This window comes from Otolemur garnettii, unplaced genomic scaffold, assembly GCF_000181295.1.
Source record: "Otolemur garnettii isolate 467f Iridium unplaced genomic scaffold, OtoGar3 scaffold00126, whole genome shotgun sequence".
In the NCBI taxonomy this organism is placed as follows: domain Eukaryota; kingdom Metazoa; phylum Chordata; class Mammalia; order Primates; family Galagidae; genus Otolemur; species Otolemur garnettii.
This window is the reverse complement of record NW_003852521.1, coordinates 4588974-4595713: the sequence shown is the minus strand read 5'-3', so window position 1 is coordinate 4595713 and position 6740 is coordinate 4588974. Positions and strand designations below refer to the sequence as shown.

The window sequence follows — 6740 nt, the reverse complement described above, 5'->3', positions numbered from 1 at the left end:
TTGGATGATTGAATTTGATTTTAATTTTTACTTTAATTAAAAATGTCACGAGAGAAAACATGATATGTTGCAAGTCTCTTATATACCAAAACTGAGATTTAGATAAAGAGTGAGCGTAATAATGGCCAAGAGCAAGGATTCTGGAGTCAAGTGCTTGGCACCAACCCAGGCTCTGGGTTGTGTGACACTGGGGAAGCTTCTCACACCTTCAGATTCTTTCTCTTTTATTTTAGCTGTAGTTTTGTTATATGCCATTGGTTTTTTTTTTTTTTTCAGATTAATATGAGTGTACGAATGATTTGGTTACATTATTTGCATTTGTTAGGCAAAGTCCAAGTTGCAGCTGAGCCCTTCACCTGGGGGTGTGCTGTACTGTGCCCATTAAGGGAGAGCCCTTCTCCCTCCCTTCTCCCTCCAACTTGAATTTAATTGTGTTTTTCTCTCAAGTGGCATGTAGTTGTTTATCTGTTGGTTTTATATTAGTATTGTGTACATTGGATATTTACTTGTGATACTTTACTAAGAAGAATATTCTTCAACTCCATCTAGGTTAATATAAAAGATGTAAAGTCTCCATCTTTTTATATGGGTGAACAGTATTACACAGTATATATAATGCCACAGTTTATTAATCCATTCATGGGTTCATGGGCTCTTGGGTTGATTCCACGTCTTAGTAATTGTGAACTGAGCTGCTATGAACATTCTATTCTAGTGCAGATATTTTTGTGGTAAAATGATTGTTTTCTTCTGGGTAGATACCTAATAATGGAGTTGAGGGATCAAATGGAAGGTCAACTTTTAGCTCTTTGAGAATTCACCATCTCTCTTTCCATAGGTATGGAAATGCCACAGCCTCAGATTCTTATTGCTGTGGCATTTAAATGAATTAATATGTGTTACTTGCTAGAACAGTGCCCAGTATGCAGAAAGTACTATATAACTGCTATCCCCAACTTCCGGGCCGAGGATGGGTATGGTTAGGGACCAAGCACCACAGCAGGAGGTGATTTGAGGGCAAGTGAGCCAAGTTTCATATGTCACTGTGTCTCCCATCATCCCTGGATAGGACTGTCTAGTTGCAGGAAAGCAAACTCAGGGCTCCCACTGATTCTTCATTATGGTGAGCTGTATAATTTTTTCATTAGATGTTATAATATAATAACAGAAATAAAGTGCACAATAAATGGAATGCATTTGAACCATCCTGGCACCATCCCTTTCCTCCCTGTCCGTGGAAAAATTGTCTTCCGTTCCAAAAAGGTTGGGGACCACTGTCTGTAAGACTTTGTTATTGATCTCCAAGCATAAGCCTTGCATTCTTGGGTTGTATTTTTCTGGCATCAGTGTTGTCATCTGCAAAAAAGAAAGAAAATGTATTTATTTACTGAATGATTTTAAAATGTGAACTAATCAAAGATCTAAAATTTCCTTCCTTTTTAGTCAATTAGTAGTGTGTAAATTGAAAGAGTGATGGATGGAACATTTTGTACCCCAAAAGCTCTTAGGTTGTGAATGCCCAGGGAACACCGGGAGACTCAGTCCCGGCGTTTCCTGAGTGCAGCATCAATATATTCTGGGTGACTGTAAGAGTTTTTAATGAATGAATCATTGAATAGGCAGATGGTCTGTGGGAGGCAAACCATGAGTATATTTTTTGCTTTTACTATGGAAATATTTCTGAGCAGTAAATACCCAGGTTCATGATGATCGACTTTCTTTAATGGCAAAGTAATTGCTGTTTTTTCTTCTGCATTTGTGTCTACGTGATCTCACTTGCTCTTTAGTGCTGTCCTCTCTCAGGATGGGTATGACGTCAGGTGTGACCAGGTTACGTGCCCATTCTTACTTTTTCAAATTTTATTCAAAACTATTTCACATAAAATACAGAATTCACCCACTGAAAGTGTAAATCTGTGGTTTTCATGAGTTATGCACCATTAGTATAATCTAATTTTAGAACGTTCTCAATTCCTTTCTGCTTTATGGAGTTCTAAATGGAGTACATGTTTTATATAAAATGAGATTTCATTGCATGGATACATACCACTTTTGTTTTTCCATTCATGAGTTGATGGACATTTGTGTTTCTAATTTTTGGCTATTATAAGTAATGCTATTATGTATGTTTGTGTGTGGGATTTTGTGAGCATACGTTTTTGATTCCCTTGTGTATATATCTAGAGTGAAATTGCTGAGTCACATGGCAACTCTATATTCATCATTTTGAGAAACTGCCAAATGATTGTACAATTTTACATCTGCAATCAGTAACGTATAAGGCTCAGATTTCTCTACAGCATCATCAATGCTTCTTACTTTCTATCTTGTCATAATGGATATGAAGTGGCAAAACTATATTTTTAATTGAAAAAAGTAACGTATTCATGGAGTAAAGGTAAAATAGAATCAATGCAGAAAGTACTGTCCAGGCCCAGACTCCCTCCTGAGGTTAGAATTTTTTCTGTAGTTCTTTAGAACTGTCTGTGCAAATATATCTTTAAATGTATGTTTTTAAAATTGCATCTAAGAGAATGCTGTTTTGCATCAGTCATTTACATTTGATAACAGGACTTAGAGCACTTTGTATAGAGGAATGGGGGAATTCACTTCATTCTTTTACTCTCAGCAGACTGTTCCTTTATGAGGGTATATCATAGTTCATGTAATGGTTGCTCTAGTGAAGGGCATTTTGGCTGATCGCGATGTCCTGCTATTATATGTCATGCTTCTGGGAACATCTACATACAATTGTCTTTGAGTACATTTGTGAAAATATTCACTGGAAAAGTAAGTTTTGTAGCTATATACCACCACCAGCAGGGGATAAGAGTGCCTGTTAGCCCACAATCTCTCCAACATAGCAGTGTATGTGATCAGACTTTTCCATTTTGGCCAATGTGATAGGTGAAAAATCATTCAGTACAGCGAATTTAATCTATAGAGAGCAAATTGAGTGTATGGCATCATACAGCTTCAAGTTCAACTCCCCACACAACTAACTACAAGAGGGACTCTAACAAAGGTAAACGTTGTAACCTAGTTGTTTGTTAATCTCTTACATTAATCTGGAAAAAAAAGTTTAACTTCCCAGCTATACTGAAATTGAACTCCAGATAATATGGGTAGAGCTTTCAAATGTCTGAAATAGATGCAGGCTTAGAGATTAGGTCTAAATTTGACTTAATGTTCAGTGTAACTACCCAGAGTGCCCAAAAATGTATCCACACTTTATGAAAAGAAAAACTATATTAAAATTACAATACTGAATATGGACTGATCATCAGAGATGAACATGAGTCATATCCAATTTATGCAATTAGGAGAGGAGGAGAGGAGCTCAAAGTGGTCACTGTCAGCGTCCAGACACTTCTGATTTACAATGAATGGCTGCTTGAGCAATGTTGACCAAGGTATCTGCTCGCGTCACTGCATGTGCTGTTTCAATTTTGCCCCAAAGTACCACCAGGGTAGCTGGTGTTCCGTGGTATACCACATCCTGTAGGGTTCCCCCTACTCATGAATTTAAGATTCTTGAATTTCAAATACCACTTCAAAATGGTCTTGCATTCCTTGAACCATAACCATGCTTCCACCATTCTCTTTGACCCTCTTGCCTGTTGCACAGGGATGCTGGCGTTCATTTGACTCACATCATCTTTTGAGCAAACATCTTACATTATAAGTGTAATTCAACTTCAAAAAGTAATACATAGATAGCATGTCTTAAAATGTGTATATAGGATTTTGGCATCCTTGTTATATGCTAAGTGAAGAAGGTTATTGGCCCATTTATTTATTCAACTGGTATTTATTGAGCAGTTACTGTATGTTTGGCAGAATTTTAAGTATTGGAGAAAAGAAGGATCAGCAAGAAACATATTACTCACAAGTAACACATGGTCACTTAAGAGCAACACACATAGAAACCAGTAAGTATAGTGGACATAAAGTAGAGGCTGTGTGTGTTAGTTAAACAGCAGGCTAAGCTACTGTGGCAAGAAATACTTGGGAGGTTGCTTTCAGGAAGAGACAAAAAAAGCTTATGGAAAATGGGAAAGACAATCAGGAATCAGGGAGCACGATGGCCTCGGAAGAACCTCCAATGATCATCCCTCCCCACCAACACCAAATTCAATGACTACACATGCAAGCAAGTACCTTCAGAAGAAGCAAAACCCAGCAATGTCTGGTTTAAATATTATATCAGGGAAAGAGGCACAGAAGAGGGCAGAAAAGACAGTCCTGGGTTGCCTATGCATACAGCCCCTGCCTATCCCTTTGCAGTGCTGGGCCAGCAAAGAGTAGAAAGAGAGTCTATGGGCCCAGGGAGGTACAATGAAGTGATTGGGAGACTTTGCATTGAAACCTGGGGCCACCCTGGCACAGGGGAGCACAGGACAGGGAAGAATTCTGCTGGTCTCCATGGAGGGAGCATTTACACCAGCCTGGACAGAGGGACAACCTCTGCCCCATGGCCTGAGTTCCAGCTAACCCCACTATCAGCTGACAAAGGTTGCCTGGGATCTGGACTGAATTCATAAGGCAGTTAGGCCACAAAGGCCGCTATCCTCAAGCAATTCCTGTGGTTGTGCTGGCTCAGAGCCAGTGGACTTGGAGTGCATGTAATCCAGTGAGACACCAGTGATGCAGCCAAGCCAGTGCCTGTGTCACTCTTCCCCCAACTATAGGCACTTGGGGAAATAAAAGGGACAAGTTCAGAGTATTTTGTTTTGCACCTTGGGTACCAGCTCAACCATAGTAAGATAAAGTAGAAAGAAGACTCTTGAAGCCCCTAAGTCCAGGCTTTAGTTCCTGGACAACATTTCTGGACCCACCCTAGGCAAGAAGGAAACACACTGCCCTGAGGGAGGGACCCATTCCTGGCAGGACTCACCACCTGTGGACTAAAGAGCCCTAGGGTTGTGAATAAACACCAGAGGTAGCCAGGCAACAGTCATCACTAGCTTTGGATGAGACTGCTGGCTTCAGGTGTGACTTGCTGCTGGTGGCCACGAGAGCATGTCCATGTCACTCCTCCCCCAATGCCAGTAGACTAGCACAGAAAGTGAGGGAAGAGTGCAAGAGACTTTGCCTCATAATCCAGGAAATTCTCCTGTATTTTGCCCCAGCCAACCATAGTAGTACCATGAGGAGTCTGTAAGAGTCACAGCATTACTGGGCTTGGGACTCTTCGACCCAGTGCTGATACGGCTGCAGTGACCAAAGATGTAGATCACAATACTCAATTCCCTTTGAATATCTGCAAAGTCTTTTCAAGAGGAACAGGGTCGAATATGCCCAGACTGTGAAGATTAAAATAAATATCTAGTTCATCAATCCCCAGACATTGGCAAATACCCACAAGGATCAAGAACATCTGGGAAAACGTGACCTCAACAAACAAACTATATAAGGTACCAGTGACCAATCCTGGAGTGATGGAGACATGTGACCTTTCAGAAAAGAATTCACAGTGGCTGTTCTGAAGAAGCTCAATGAACTTCAAGACAACACAGAGGAGTCCAGAAGCCTATCAGAGACATTAAACAAAGAGATTTAAATAATAAAAAAAAAATGAAGCAGATACACTGAAACTTAAGAATTCAATTAACAAACCGAGAAATACATCAGAGTCTTTCAGCAGCCGAATTGACCAAGTAGGAGAAAGAATTAGTGAGCTTGAAGGCGTACTGTTTGAAAATACGCACTCAGAAGATAAAAAAGAAAAAGAATAAAAAGGAATGAAGCATATTTCCAAGATCTAGAAAATAGTTTTAAAAAGGCAAATCTAAGAGTTGTTAGTCTTTTTTTTTTTTTTTTTTTTAACTGGAGAAGTATCTTTATTGATACTGGGCAGCCTACTTGAGAGGGATGAAGCAGGAGGAGTGGGTGGCCCCAAAGCCGGGTCGGCCATGCTTCACAGGCTTGTAGGTAATGGAGAACTCCCCTAGGTAGTGACTGATCATTTCAGGCTTGATCTACACCTGGTTGAAGGTCTTGCCATTGTAGACACCCACTATGCTGCCCACCATTTCAGGTAGGATGATCGTGTCCCTCAGATGTGTCTTCACCACTTCTGGCTTCTCTCCATGGATGGTGCCTCACGCAAGCGCTTGGCCTTATGCAAGCCTTCAGCAGTGAGTGCTGCTGGTGGTGCAGGCCTCTGTACCACTGCTGGCAGGCATTGTAAAGCTGCATCAGCTGCTCATAGGACATATCCAGCAATTGGTCAAGATCCACGCCAGGGTAGGTGAACTTGTGGAAGGTCCGCTTCTTCTTTTGCTACACTTCTGCCATTTTGTCGCCTTCCCGGAAAGGAGAGTTGTTAGTCTTAAAGAGGAGGTAGAAGAAAAGACTGGGGTAAAATGTTTATTCAAAGAATTAGTAGAACTTTCTCAAAGTAGAGAAAGCTACAAATATTCAGGTACAAAGAGTAAAACATCTAATTTCATCAATTAGAAATGGCAAAGACAAAATAACAATAGACTCCTCAGAAATTCAAAATATCCTTAATGAATATTACAAGAAACTCTATTCTCAGAAATATGAAAACTTGAAGGAAATAGACCAATACTTGGAAGCACGCCACCTTTCTAGACTTAGCCAAAATGAAGTGGAAATGTTGAACAGGCCTGTAACAACTTCTGAAATAGCATCAACTATACAAAATCTCCCTAAAAAGAAAAGCCCAGGACCAGACGGCTTCACATCAGAATTCTACCAAACCTTTAAAGAGG

General features: G+C 40.2%; 1 pseudogene; it reads right to left on the bottom strand.

Moving 5' to 3' along the window:
- Positions 1 to 5859: 5859 nt before the first annotated feature.
- On the bottom strand, positions 5860 to 6300 carry LOC100955160 (annotated as a pseudogene).
- Between the last annotated feature and the right edge of the window lie 440 nt (positions 6301 to 6740).